This window comes from Pinus tabuliformis, chromosome 6, assembly GCF_031772625.1.
Source record: "Pinus tabuliformis cultivar Carrire ecotype Pingquan chromosome 6, CPIR1, whole genome shotgun sequence".
Lineage (NCBI taxonomy): Eukaryota > Viridiplantae > Streptophyta > Pinopsida > Pinales > Pinaceae > Pinus > Pinus tabuliformis.
The window spans coordinates 1,174,058,234-1,174,074,934 of NC_142292.1; positions in this window are offsets into that span (position 1 = coordinate 1,174,058,234).

Genomic DNA, 16,701 nt, shown 5'->3' on the forward strand with positions numbered 1-16,701 from the left:
AAACAAAGTTTATGCGGCTTAATAGCATTATAAACAAAAATCGCCCGAGAGGTTATAGGAACATGGGTTTAGGGGTTTTGGAAGCAAAACAGAGAAAAACAAGGTGGCGGGAGTTATAAGGATATACAACAAATGAAGGGGGAAAAGATTAAATGAACTGCTACTAGCCCCTCCTTGCAGAAAACACCACGGCCGAACTATCCCTGACCCTCCAAAATGCTCAAACATGTAGTAGAGCTAATAGTTCCATGGGTTGAGGCTTGAGTATGCCTTGGAAGGAAGCTCGAATTTCATAGCCTGGAGGGACAGGACGGAGGCTGTGTTAGAGGACAATGGCTTGAAGGAATTTGTTGAACAATCAATTCCTAAGCCAATAGCTATTGAAGCACAGAACTTGGCGGAGTGGAAGAAGTGTGTGGTGAAGGAAAGGCAGATATTCCTTGAGGGAGTTTGAGATCATATTGTCTTAAGTCTCCATGGAAAGGAAACCTCACATGCTATGTGGAAAACATTGACGGAATTGTATCAGAATAGTAGTGATCAAAAGAAGTTGGAACTAAAGGATAAACTTCGTAAAATCAAGATGGAGAAAGGCGAGACGATTCAAAAGTACTTGACCAAGTTCACTCAATTTTATGATGAACTTGGAAGTGTTGGAATCATGGTTGCCGAGGAGGATATGGTGAGTCTTGCTTTTCTTGGACTCACAAAGAGTTGGCATAGTTATTAAAACTTTGTCAATGGTCGGGAGAAGCTGCCAGATTGGGAACGACTATGGTCGGATTTGATGTAGAATGAGATCAGGAGGAACACCAGGGATGGATCTTCATCAAAGAATGATGATGAAGAGAACTATGCCTTAGTGATTAAGGCAAGGAAGGGGAAAGGTAAACTTTCCCATTCCAAATTAGATTCTTATCACAGAGGTAAGAAGAAGGACATGACGAAAGTTAAATGCTTTCATTGTCATAAGATGGGACACTTTGCTACAAATTGTCCATTGAAGAAGTCCTTAGGAGGAGCGCTGGGTAAGGCTTTGGCCTCCCAATTTGAAATGGAATTTCCCCTCATTGCGTGCATGGTGTATTCAATGATGGGAAGAGTCTGGTACTTAGACAGTGGAGCTTCTTTCCACATGACTAGTGACAAAGAGTTTAGTGAATTAGAGGAGAAATATCTCAAGATGCATATCGAGATGGGTGAGGATGGTAAGTATAGTGTTACTGCTGTGGGCGCTATTACTTTTCAGAGGGAGCATGCAACTCCACTCACCTTGAAGAATGTTATTCATGTACCGGGGCTGACGAAGAACTTGGTATCCATTGCCATGCTTGAGGATAGAGGCTATGATGTGATATTTTCAAAAGGAAAGGCATTCCTTTGACACATAGCCACGGGTCAAGTAAAGAAGATTGGGATTCGAGTTCAGAATCTCTATAAGATAGAGGTAGAGGATTGTCTGCTTTGAGTTCAAAAGTGGAAAAGATGTTGAGTCAAGACGTCGGTGAGTTGTGGCATAGGCGATTGGGCCACTTGCATCATGGGGCTTTGAAGATATTGCAGCAAATCTCTACCAGTCTTCCCAAAGGTATGCTTGAGCAAGTTGATACATGCAAGGGTTGTACTTTGGGAAAATACACCAAGTCTTCCTTTGGAGACAGAGACAGTCGAGCAGAGTCTATTTTGGAGAGAGTCCATTCAGATGTGTGTGGACCACAAACACAAGTATTATGTTATATTTGTTGATGACTATTCTTGTAAATGCTCGGTATTTTTTATGCAGAAAAAGGATCAAAATTTCACAAAGTTTTGTGACTTCAAAGCATTGGTAGAGAAAGAGTCTGGCAAGAAGGTTAAAGATATACTGAGTGATAATGGTGGTGAGTATGTATCCAATGAGTTTAAGAACTTCTGTGCAGCGGAAGGGATTAAACAAGAGTTGACAACACCCCATAACCCTCAATAGAATGGGGTTGTTGAGAGGAAGAACAAGAGCATAATAGGGGCAGCAGGGCAATGTTGCATGATCAGGGCCTACCACTACACTTGTGGGCTGAGGCATGCAACACAATGGTTTATGTTCAGAACCATAGTCCACATTAGATAATTGAGATGAAGACACTAGAGGAGTCTTATTCTGGTAAGAGGCCAGATGTTGGTCACTTCATAATTTTTGGGTCATTGGTTTATTGCCATGTGACCAAAGATGCACATAAGAAGCTTGAGCCAATAACAGAGTTGGGGATATTTGTGGGGTACACTGATACACCCCACAACTATCGGGTGTACAAGCCGACCATTCAGATGACAATGGTTCATAGGGATATTAGGTTTGATGAGGAGAAGGCCATGCGAGTATCCCTTGAGAGGGAGCTTGAGCTACATGCGGATGAGGAACTTTTAGCTCCTAAGGTTGAGGGGCCTCAGATTGATGTGGAGCAGCCACATGCAGAGGTTCAGAGAGTGGAGACTTCCACTTAGGCAGAGTTTTCCACAGAGGGAAGAAAGCGCACTAGAAAGGTTGATGGATAATGCGCGGGAGAATGTGGGAGCACCCTTTTCTCAACACAGATAGGGGAGGTCACCAGAGAGGTACACTAGATACATGGCACTTATGGGTGCATGTGTTGTGACAGAACCATCTTCCTTTCAGGAAGCAGTGCAACAACTGGTTTGGGTTGATGCGATGGTGGAGGAGTATGACTCCATAGTTTGAAACAATGTTTGGGATGTGGTCTCAAGACCAGAGGACAAGTCAGTTGTGAGCTCTCGTTGGATTTACAAGGTAAAGCAAGATGCAAATGGTAGTGTGGAGAAGCATAAGGCCAGATTTGTGGCCCATGGATTTTCACAGGTAGAGGGGATTGACTATAATGAGACCTTTTTCTCCTGTTGCAAGGTACTCGTCAATCAGATCTATTTTGGCACTATCTGCACAGATGGGTTGGAAGATCCACGATATGGATGTGAAGACTGCCTTCCTCAATGGCATGATTGATGAAGAGGTGTGCATAGAGCAACCCAAAGGTTTTTAAACCTTGGACCGCGAGTCACAAGTGTGCCGACTCAAGAGAGCATTGTATGGGCTGAAGTAAGTACCCCGTGCTTGGTACACCAGGATAGATAGCTACTTCATTGGGTTGGGCTTCACGAAGAGTGAAGCGGATGCGAACCTACATCACATAGTGGTGGAAGGTAAGCCGTTGATCATTGTACTTTATGTAGATGATCTCATACTGACAGGTGATGAGAAGCTCATCAAATCTTCCAAGGAGGACCTTGCAAGAGATTTTGAGATGAAGGACATGGAGCTCATGCATCACTTTCTTGGCATGGAGGTATGGCAAGGAGATGGGGAGTTGTTTGTATCTCAGGGAAAGTATGCCAACGAGATACTCAGGAGATTCCACATGGAGAGCAGTAAACCCATGGAGACTCCTCTAGCTGGTAACTCGAGGAAGGAGGATGCTACTTCAGGGGAAGTAGTAGAAGCTACTATTTATAGGAAGCTTGTGGGTTCACTCATGTACTTAGTGAACACATGACCGTATATGTGCTATTTAGTTAACCAACTTAGTCAAGTGATCGTTAGGCCTACCAAGATGTATTGGAAGGTGGCTAAACATGTATTAAGATACCTCAGAGGCACTACTTAGTTTGGGTTATGGTACATACGGACAAAGGGAGTGAAGATTTAAGGCTTCACCGATGCAGATTGGGCAAGGAGTCCATCCGACAGGAAGAGAACATTAGGAGGGATCTTTAGTATTGGGTTAGTGACAGTTTCTTTGTACAACAAGAAACAACGATCGGTTGCACTCAGTTTGGCAGAGGCAGAGTACATGGCTCCAAGTCAAGCAACATGTGAGTCTATCTGGATGAGGAAGATCCTGGTTGGTTTGTTTGGTCAGCAGATGGATTCGACAATGATTTATTGTGATAATCAGAGTTGTATCAAACTCTTTGAAAATCCAGTCTTTCATGATCGGTCCAAGCATATTGATATCTGGTATCATCATCTCAGAGATTGTGTATTGAGGCGGATGATGTTGTTAGATTACATTCCCACGGAGGAGAAAGATGCCAACATCTTAACAAAGGCATTGTCAATATGTAAATTCAAGTTTCACAGAGACAGGATCAAGGTAGTTGATAATCCCTTTCTTGTTGAGAGGGAGTGTTGAAAAATGGCAACAAGAAATTCCAGTTCAATTTGTCCTTGAATTAAACTATGAATATAATTCGAATTCTGTTCTCATAGCAACTTAAAATAGTTAAATTAAGTTTATTAAGCTTACTTAACTTAGGAAATTCGAGTTGGAAGTCATTTGAAAGTCATGTACATGTTCTCCCCAATTTGTAGGAGTCTAGTGTGAGTTAATTGTGGGTTGTAAAATAGAAGACTCAGTTTTATGAGTCAGTTCAGTTAAATTAGTTCTCAAATTGATTGAGAGAACTAATAGTGAGTTAACAGCCAGTGGTGACACTAATGAACTCCACCACTGCTACTCTAGTTAACTGAATATTTACTCATTAGAAACTCATGCATGTCAATTTTGAGAAAGACCGAGTTGAGACTAGGGTGCAGGGACAATGTACTATTTGTTTTAGATTTTTCTGAGTTACAACATGCAATCAGGAACTGATCCTCGAGGGATTACGCTATTTTTAGAGGCTTTATTTCCCTTTAAATACAAGCTATCCTTCATAGGAATTACACATTGGAACAGAGACTTGGAGAGTTTTTGAATTGGATAAGCTTTGGCCTTGAGATTTCTTATGAGTTGGAGGTTGATTTTGCTGAGTGCTGGGATTGTTCTTGAGAGAAGAAGCATTGTAATTTCATCTTGGTTTTCTAGATTAATACAAAACAAATAGTGGGGTTTTGAGTTGTGGCTTTCCCTGGATATTTATTGTGTTATGTGCCTTTTATTCTCTTCCTTTATTGATTATTGTTTGCTCGATGTTTATGGGCTTCCGCTGTAAAGAGTAGAAGTAGATTCTTGTCTCTTGTTTTAGTAGATTACATGAGCTTGTGAATCTATAGGATTTTCTACACATTTAATCCCTTCTATTGCACTGAAGTTCTTAAACTCGTTTGAGACATACTCATCACTATTATCACTTCATAGAGCTTTTAACCTTCTTGCCCGAATCTTTCTCCACCAATGCTTAAAATCACAAAACTTTGTGAAGGTTTGATCCTTTTTCTACATAAAAAATATCCAACATTTTCGAGAAAAGTCATCAACAAATATAACATAATACCTATGTTTGGCCGTGGATGCTGTCGAGAATGGTCCACACACATATGAATGGAATCGCTCTAGAATAACCTCTGCTCGACTGTCTCTGTTGTGAAAGGAAGACTTGGTGTATTTATCCAAAGTACACCCCTTACATGTATCAATTTTCTCTAGTGTACCTTTGGGAAACCGATGGATATCTGTTGCATGATCTTCAAAGCCATATGATGTAAGTGGCCCAATCTCCTGTGCCACAAATTGCCAACATCTTGGATCTACACCATCTTTTCTTTCATGCTCAAAGCAACACAATCCTTTACCTCCATCTTATAAAGATTCTTCACCTGAGTCCTTATCTTGTTTACCTGACTTGTGGCTATGTGTCGAAGGAATGCCTTCCCTTTCGAGAAGATCACATCATAGCCTCTATCCTCAAGCATGGCAATGAATACCAAGTTCTTCTTCAGCTCGGGCACATACATAACATTCTTCAAGGTGAGTGGAGCCCCATGCTCCCTCTGAAAAGTAACCATGCCCAATCTAGTAGCACTATACCTCCTGTTGTCACCCATCTCAATATGCATCTTGAGATCTTTCTCCTCCAAGTCACTGAATAACTCTTTGTCATCAATCATGTGGAATGAAGCTCCATTGTCTAAGTACCATACACTTCCCACCATTGATGACACCATGCATGTAATGAGGGAAAAATATAATTCGAATTGAGAGGCCAAAGCCTCACCCACCACTCCTCCTCAAGACTTCTTGAGTGGAAAATTTGTAGCAAAATGGCCCAGCTCATAACAATGAAAGCATTTAACTTTCATCATGTCTTTCTTCTTGCCTCCATGACAAGAATATGATATAGAATGGGAAGCTTTCCCTTTCCCCTTCTTCGCCTTAATCACTAAGGCACAATTCTCTTCATTATCCATTTTTTATGAAGAGCCATCCTTGGTGTTCCTCCTGATCTCCTCCTCAATCAAAACCAAACATAGTCGTTCCCAATCTAGAAGCTTCTCTCAACCATTAACAGAGTCTTAATAACTATTCCAAGTCTTTGAGAGTCCCAGAAGAGCAATACTCACCATATCATCCTCGACAACCATGATTCCAACACTTCCAAGTTCATCACGACATTGAGTGAACTTGGTCAAGTATTTTGGAATAGTCTTGCCTTTCTCCATTTTGATTTTTCACAGTTTGTCCTTTAGTTCCAATTTCCTTTAGTCACTTCTATTCTTTTACAAGTATGTTAATGCTTTCCACATAGCATACAGAGTTTCCTTTCCATGGGGACTCGAGACAACATGGTCTCGAACTCCCTCAAGGATTATCTACCTCACCTTCACCACACACTTCTTCCATTCGACCAGATTCTGTGCATCCGACGTTGTTCGCTTAGTAATGTCTTGATCAATGAATTCCTTCAAGACATTATCCTCCAACAAAACATCCATTCTATCCCTTTAGGCTATATAACTCAAGTTGCCTTCCAAGGCATACTTGAGCCACAAACCATAGAACACCATCTATCGATCCTGAAGTTTGTATTGCAAATTTGAATTTCACCTGTAACCCAAAACTAAAAAATTCAAAATCTCCTCTAGTATAGTGTGTTCAACTCCGATACCATGTAGATTTTCCTATAGATTCATAAGCTCATGTAATCTACTAAAACAAGAGACAATAATCTACTTCTATTTTCAACCAGCAGAAGCCAATAGATTGATGAAAACAATATGAACAAGAAGAAGACAAATCAGTGGCACATAACACAATAAGTTTTCCGGGGAAATATACTCCTCAAAACATCGCCTATCTTTATTGCATTAAATAAGAAATACGAGTGAAGATACAAAGCATGTTCTCACAAGAACAATTCTGCACAAGTATGCTCAACTCTCTACCTCACAAGCCAACTCTTAGTCAACACTTATCCAATTTCCACTTCCTGCCAATCCCCTATTTCCTTGCTTAATTCCTAGCATGAATAGCCCGTATTTAAAGGGAATTCATGCTTCCAAAATTGCGCAATCTTAATTAGGTCCTCTTCCTGATTGCATGCATGATATTTACAACTCAGTAAATCATACAACTGATAGTACACTGTCCCTGCACTCTAGTCTCAACCGAGTCTTTCTCAAAACTGACATGCATGAGTTTTCGATGAGTGAATCTTCAGTTATCTGGAGTAGCACTTGTGGATGCACCAATGCACTAACTAACTGCTAATCCTCTACTAGTTCAACAAATAGTTAGAACTAGTTTAACTCACTATAACTTAGTAAACTGAGTTATCTAATTACAACTCAATCTAAACTCATACTGGACCCCTAAAATTTAGGGAGAACACTTACATGACTTCAAAAATACTTCCAACTCAAAATTCCTAAGCTAATTAAGTTAATTAAACTTAATTAACTATTTACAAGTTGTTATGAGAATATAATTCGATTTTAATTCATAGTTTAAATTCAAGGACAAATTTAAACTGGAATTTCTTGTTTCCATTTCCCAACAACGATGCAACGTGACTGTTGTCCTTGGGCTAGTACTCCACTTGGAATATGGCAAAGTTTATGCATGGGATATTTGGTAATTATTCCTCATATTAGTCGCGACAACCAACGAAATCGAGATGCAAACATGCGAAATTATTGTGAGTGTGAGGGGAAATTAATCCATCTAGTCTAGGGTGGTCAGTTCGCGCGAGGGAAGCAGGGGCTGGACAAGTTGAAGGTCATTTACAAGATCAGAAGAATTATGGAAGAGCATTAGGATTTAAGAGGAATGAGTACTGCTCCACTACTCTGCATCAGGATACAGACCATAATTCTCTATATAAGAAACAATAATGGTATGATATTTTGTCGCAAGAATCAATTTGTTGTTATCCTTGGCGTTTCCAGCTTAAGGAAGCAGTGGATGGGTCAGGGTAGTCTGGGAAGTCTGGGCTGTGACAGAGTGTGTGTAATTTGCACGGTGGTGGCTTCACCGGGTAGTCGTGCGAATGAATTGGTCATTGTTGAGGGTGGCAAGGAGTTTTTTGAATTGGTCACCATGGCTGGTGGTGTAACAAAGTTTTTCTGATCACTCCCCCACGGTCAATACAGAAGCTTTGAGTCTAGCAGAGGAGAATAGCCCAGTTTCAATTTCTTGGGGCCGCTGTCGACCTTGTTCGGGTAGAGCGTTTGGGCGCATTGTGAATGATCGAGGGAGGTTCCACCATGCTTGCGGTCTCTGTGGTAAAGAGCATATGCAAATAAAAGAAGGGTTGACAATAATTCAAAGGTGTATTCATCAACAACAGAAGAAGACTCTCGAGATGCAGGAATAATAGTTGAAAAAAATGAGAGAATTCCTCAATTGGAAGATGAAGTTGACGCTCCGCGTCTACAAATTGAGCACCTTCAGCTCAAGCTGGATGAGAAAAGTCCGAGGGCGGATGAAGAAAATACTGGAATCAATCTCAACAACCCGACGCCAATGGAGGCGTAGTCAGTACCATGTGTCTTTTTTTGCCCGTTTTCTGATGTCAAACTATAAATGTAAATGTTTGTTGAATCAGTTATGTAGGATTTATAGTAGTAATCAAGAAGTTAGGGAGAATTTTGTAATTTTGGGGATGAAAAAGCTGGGCTTGTTGAAAAAAAATGAAAATTATGATGCCCATAGGTGGCTCTGAACTATTTTTGTAAATCTCCCGGTTTTTGGTCACATACGGGCATGAATTAATACATAATTCCTACTCTTTTCGGTTAAAAAAAAACTTAAATTTTATCATTAAACTTTTATAATATTAGAGTTAACTTTAATATGCAAAAAATTCAAACTTCAAGCATATAATATTAATGTTAATACTAATATTAATACTAAAGTTATAATATTAATATAAAAAATTAATATTAATATGGAAAAAGTTCAAACTTCAAGTTTATAATAGTAATGTTAATACTAATATTAATACTAAAGTTATAATATTAATATTAATACTAAAGTTATAATATTAATATTAATATTAAAAAGTTAATATTGACGTTAATATTAATTATTAATTATTAATATTAATATTTATTATTGACATTAAAAAATTAATATTAATATTAATATTAATCATATCAACTTTAATAAATTCTAAAGTTAAACTCTACCATATTCATATTAAAACAACCACATTAAGATTAATTAAAATGACACAATTGCTTCTTGTTAGCCCAAGCACACAGATTAATAAGCACCACAATGGTATAAACAAACCTAAATGTTTCGCAATGTGCCAATTCTCGTAGATTCCCCTACAAGGCACAATTGATTCTAGTGACTGTTGAGACTATGTTGAGGCATAAACAACTTTTCAACTACCAGTGTGTTTATTAATTACCAGTAGGTTAATTATTGACTACGTGTTTAATACATCTCATGGCTACTCACCACGCAAACCATTCACCCTAAACATTAGATTTCAATTCAGTTAAACTGTGAAGGAATTTAAATACATGTAAGTGGTTGAGGATTCATTTATAACAATCATGAATAAGTCAAATATGTGTTGTAATTAACTAAGCTTCTATTCCATGAACCTCAATTTTTATCGATTGAATGAATAATGAATAAATAACACCCATACTTCCACATATATGAAAGGTATAATATTAGATTAACATAAAACAAATTCAAATCCTACAACTTCTTTGCCACCTCTAACATAGAATCGTTAGTTGTGGAGTGGACTGCAACAAATCAAGAAATTAATTCATTATTGAGAGTCAAGTATGGTGTTTCCTATCTCTATCGAATAATATTAATCGAATTGTTATAGAAAATTGTGTTTATAATTGTTGTTTCAAATTCCTCTCAATTGGATTAATTCTGCAATAAGATATAAACCATAAAAGTGTTTGACAAGATTCATGAGTGGGAACCTATGTAAGTATCATTATTCAATGATCCTATGACATTAGGTTTGCACAAATATAATAACCCTCTCGTTTGCAAAAACAATTAAAAATTCCTTCACCTCAGAATCAAAATTGGAAACTCCATTGTATACATTCTAAGCTAGCCCTATGTATTGTTATTATGGTTAGGCTTTCCGCTAACTAAGAAGTTTTATTTTTATTTTGGTGCACTGGTAGTTAAGCCAATTGCACTCAACATAAGAATTATATACTTTAATGGAATAAAGTATTTTTATACTTCATATTGCAATTTTATCCACTAAATAGTACAAATAACTATTGCAATCAAATTCAAACTAAAAAATTTACAAGTCAAAGCTACCTACAACATGATAATATCTTTTACATGAAGTGTTTGTTGCCATTACTTTTGTTTATCATCTTTATACATTTCAAATAATATATCATATTTGTTTTGCTTTTTTTTTTAGCATTAGGTAAACACAACACCACCATTTTGGTAAATACATTTTTCATATAAAATTTTCAGCCTCTCTTTGAAGTTAGTACAAAATGGATAATAATTGAAAAAGATGGAAACTTAGTATGAATTCTATTAAATAAATCATTTTCTTTTATGCGGTAAAACAACAATTTGATACATAAACATAAATGTGAGACATTTCATTAGCCATTATTATGATTTTTCTATGTTTATTAGGTTTGGTTAAAACTTAATTTAGTATTTTCCTTTTATTGTCTTTCTATCAAAATTTTCCTTTCACATACATCTCTACCTTTTATAATTATATTTACAATATGCTCTAACAATAAACTCTAATCAAAATTACTTCTCCCACTTATACATTCTAAAAGTTTAAATTTTAAAGTAAGAAATAAATATGAAAATATTTTCCTCTCCAACTTATACATTCTGAAATTTTAAATTAAAAAATAAATATGAAAACATTTTCTTGGTGAGTGCAGATCAAAAGGGGCCATTACCGGTAAAATCTGTGCAAACATTTGGTATTTCACACTACAAAATTATAGAACGAAAAGTTCCAAGGTAAAAGCTTGGATTCTCCAACTGAATGTGACAATACTTCAGTCATCTAACGATTAATGTAAACAGATCTGTGATGTTCTAAGATATTAAAAAAGTAACGGAACACTGCAAACAACTCTTCTTCCATTATCAGTTTCACCCGACCCTGATTCTAAAACTTGGTGCATATAATTGTCTCGTAACTTTATATATTTGAATAACTGAATGCCAATGACCTAGATATTGTTTACCTGACCTTAGTTCAAGACCCAGTCCAATTTGATCATATATAGCTTGAAAAATGGCTCATAATGTCAAACCCTTAACAACTCACTTCAATGAAAATAGTAACCTGTTTAATATGAAACCTTGGTTACATGGAACCTAATTACTAGCTTCCACTTTGCTAGCAATCAAGGGAAAAATGGATTACCTGTTAATGTTCACACCAACTTTAATTCAATTTGCAGGCTAGTCGAAGCTTCACAAACATGAGAGGTATTATAATTATATCGCAATTAGGCTTCCGCGTGGAAAATTGTGTTCAAAATTGAGGTATTTCCATCGATTAGCAATCAATCGCCACGCCCAATGAAGCAGAGCGACACCAACATCATGTTTCTTAAATTATTTTTTGATAAATTATAATGTTTTCCACTTTCCATAAATCACTTTTAATAAATTAAAGACATGAGCAATCTTAGTAAATTGAAAAATAATTTGCAAACCTTTCATATTGTCCATTAGATCATGTATACCTTGAAGAATATTCTGAGATTGTCTAATCTAGACCATTCATTATTTATTATATTTTAAAGATTTGGAATCCATGCAGGCCAATTTCAATATAAACCACGTCTATTAGTGTAAATATTATTTTTAAACGAAATACTTAATTCAACATTTATGTTGTGCAAAATTACTACCTTACAAAGTGTTAGAGTTGATATTTTTCAACGCATCATTTCCCTATGAGCTAACTATGGTGAGTTGTAATCTCACATGGTTATCCTTAATCATGGTCATGGTTATCCTTAATCGACATTGGGCCTCCTTTGTTGCTATATAATGGAGGTCATTTATGTACTTTTACATAACATTGTGAGTAATATAATACTCTTACATAGTATCAGAGCGGGTGATTCCTGTCCTACTGAATTATTTTCGAGTTTAGTAAATTATTTATGATTTGAATGGAGTTTTTGTTTTAGTGAAGTCTTGAAATCTATAGATCTAGTTCGAGTGATGATGGTTTCTCACTTCTTTCTTAAACATTTGTATATCTTGAATGGTATTTTGTTGTTCTAATTATGAATCAATGGATTTTCGCATTTTTTTAACTTCAAATCTTGTTTTTATAGGATTTTTATGTGAACTTGTGTGCTCAGCTCAAATAGTGGAAAACTTGCTAGTAAATTGTTGATATCCAAGCATTGAAGATACAGTTTTGGATTATTCTATGAGTTCATATTCTTACTCGCTTAGTGGATGTCTTCTTTGTCCTTGACCCGCTCATCATGCATCACCCTTCATAGTGGACAAGTTGGACTGGAAATCACATGTTCCTTTCATGTGGCCTGAGAAATCCTCCCATTTGAAGGATGGGCACTACGATGCCTTGGAAAAAATATTTCATTGGTTATCATAGTTGATCTTAATTGGAAATGAGAACATGGTATTTCATAGAAAGCTCTTTTGTATACATTTAGAAATCAACTATGACAATGCTTAACCATATAAACTCCTTTTTGAACATAGACTTGTGTGACCGATAAATTCTTTCTCCTCAACCCACTCATCAATAGCCGAACATGGTATTTCACAGAAAATTCTTTTGTATACATTTAGAAATCAACTATGACAATGCTTAACCATATAAACTCCTTTTTGAACATAGACTTGTGTGACCGATAAATTCTTTCTCCTCAACCCACTCATCGATAGCCGAACATGGTATTTCACAGAAAATTCTTTTGTATACATTTAGAAATCAAGTATGACAATGCTTAACCATATAAACTCCTTTTTGAACATAGACTTGTGTGACTGATAAATTCTTTCTCCTCAACCCACTCATCGATAGCCTTCACCGTGGACAATTTAGACTCAACATCATCGTGTTCCATTCTCATGGATTGAAAAATAATCCTCACATTCAAAAAACAAGCACCAAGATTCCTTGAATGCAATAGTTTCTATGATTATTATAGTTGACATTACTTAGAAATGAGAACATGGTTTTTATTGGAAAATTATTTTGTATACATTTACAAACAAATTATGACAATTCTTAACTAATGGATCATCTTTTAGTTTTCCATGAACCCTCCAACACATATCTCTTATATTCAAACAATGTATTATCTCGATTCATTGTACTATTCAATTTATTAAATAGCTAAGAGAACTATTCATGTGCATTTAAATTCAACCTGGACACTTGACATATGGTTGGGCGTCATCATATTTATATTCTTAATTTTTAATTATATTAATGAATGGATTTTTGTTTTCCACATTGTGTAGCCATGTTGAACTAGGGGTTCTTCAGATGTTTAATCACAAGATACCATGGGATTTCATCATAATAGCATCAATGCCACCATTAAATTTCTATTCACATGTAGCACATGAAATACATGATTAATTTCAACAAAAATCTTACATGTAGCACATGATATACATGATTAATTTCAACAAAAATCATATAAGATTATATATTAAGATGATTATATATATTAATATGATTATATATATTAATATGATATATATCCAAGATTAAGATTATATTAAAGTAAAATTAAATATAACATTTAATTAAATTAAATTTTACACTATATTATTTTATAAATTGTTAATATAATATAATATCATATAATTATATGTAATATTATATTTATATTTAATTTTTTGTTTTGTATTTGCGGTCCAATATTAGAAAATAAAATAGTGTTAAGGCCACATTTTTTTGCTTCTCGTCGATTTGCATATGAGGGCACCAAGGCACTAAGGTTTCACTTGCCTTTCAAAGCTTAACACTGCTTCACTCTCCTTTCAGAGCTCAGCAGCACATTCACACTCATGGTTATTGGGATTTTGTCTTGGATGGCCTCGTTCTTTTGTAGATGGGTTTACGCCTATTATCAAAGATTGGAGCTAATTAGGTGTCCAAAGAGCTACGTTTTGATTGTTGATGTGTGTCACTATCACAAATATGTGACCTTACCTTTTGCCTATAATTAGTCCTTCTTTCAATGTGACAATTTTATTATTATACCCTTGGATTAGGGTTTTCAAAACATAGACCCTTAACCATTATTTACAAAAATACACTCAACAACGATGCCAATTTATTTTCATTACTGTAAATTCAAAATAAAGGTACCCTTTCAGTGTTACCATAGGTTGGCTCATTGTTTGCTTGGACTGTGTATATATGTGTGCCTAGAAATCGTCACTCTTATGCACAGACTCTTTGTCTTCTTATGCCACTATCCAGGACTGCGACAAAGGTGATGAGCCTTCTCTTATATGTGCATAAACACTTAAGCTTCTCCTTTTGTTGTACAAGGGACTTTATGAGATTATAAGCCTAATGTTCCTTCATTCTAGGTCTCCCTCATGCATAGAAATGTAATAGGAGTCTTGACTCCTCTTCTTTGGTGATTGAGGCTTGAATTGATTCTTTTGAAATGTATTTATGCTTAGAACAAGAGGATAACCAACCTCCTTATTTTCTAGCCTTCACTTGCACGATAATTATCCTTAGACCTCATGCACAAGTATAGAGAAGACCTTTATATATCTTGTACAGATGTAGGGTATGAGTTTTGCTTGATAGTGAGGCTATGCTTTAGAAATTTGGTACTTTTATCTTATACTCAAAATATCCCTTCAAAAAATTTGATCTTGGAACTAATATATGCATAGGTGTAGAAATGATCTATGTGCCTCTTCTAATGAGGAATTTATGCACAAGACTATACAACAAAATTGTGAACCTTTGATAGAAGACTTGAGTCCTTTCTAGGCTATAAATATGTCACTTAATACCATATAAACTTCAGATCTTTGAAAAAGGTCTAGAGTTATCATGGTTGACAAATAGATAGGCCTTGAATGCCTTAGAAAACTCTAACAGATTTACTAATCTATAGTGACTGTAATATTCATACCAAAGATGTGAATATGCAAAGATATTTTAGAGGTTTTGTAGACTTTGTGAGGCTACTTCTGATCTTTTCTCCTATACCAGTGAGTGAAGCCTCCTTAGGGTTGCTTGACAAACCTTTTGTCTTTGAAAAAAAGTGCTCCTTATGCTCTTGCTTTGTTACAGTACGTTTGTGGCCTTGATATAAAGATTAAGGGATAATGGAGGTTCCAAAAGTATTCGATCTGTTTTCCAGAAGGACCAGACTTAAGAGGACTAATTTTTTTTTTTTTTTTTTTTTTTTTTTTTTCCTTTTTTTTTTCTTTTTTCTGAATAAGACTAATTCTATTATCATACAAAAATAAAAAATACATATGAGTTACAATGGGCAAGGCTATGGAAATCTGCCTGGAAGCCCTCTTCTTGCCCTGATTACATTCCCAAAATTGAACGTTATCAAAATTTGGAATACGATAATTTGCCAAAGGCTCGACACATTGACACTTAAGACACAAGGACATTGAACAGACCAAGACACAGACAGACAGACACATAGACAATTACAGCCAACACATTGACATAGATGCTGATGCCGCTTGGCCGAATCATAGACATAAAGATAAAAACATAGAAATGCTCTTGCAGCAGAGGTTACCAAGAGCAAGCTCATTCGTCATCAGTGGTGTAGGGTGCCTCTTCTACTCGACACCCAAATAGGAGAGAATCATCAGAGTCTGAGAGAGGGATGACCGCACCAGATGGCCCTTCCTGAATCGGCTTGCTTGGACCAGCTAGCGCCAAAGGACAGGCTGAGGGGACGCATTCCTTGGCAGGGCGCTCAAGGTCAATTCCAGACCCTCGTCCATGAACCAAATGACTTGTTCCTGCCCGAACCGGATGGCACGCGATGGGGGATTCTTCTCTGCTGTGGCATTGCCATTCCGGTATGGGCTCTGCCCCATGCACAGGATAGTCTGCCGCGTGAATTGCCTCATCCTGTGTGCTCTGAGTAGCACCAGGTTCAACCGTAATAGAGATAATAAGAGTTGAATTAGCCAAAGGGCAGGGAAGCCGATACCTGAGCGTGGGAGATTCCTCCTGACCTCCTTCCGCTCTTGCGTCTCTACCAGCTCCTCTGCCACCTTCATCATTGCTGCCCTGGAACCGCTGTGGCACCGACGTGACTTCAATGGAGGAGGAGGGCGAAATGTGACCTTGCCTCTGCGTGGAGGCTCTACCTCTGGTGCCCCCTCGCCTGCTACACATTCTCTGCCTTTCCCTTTGCATCGCGGGATTTGCCAATTGCAGTCTCACGCAGGCCACAGGAGCTGCTTCTGTGCGGAGGACCTGCGCAAT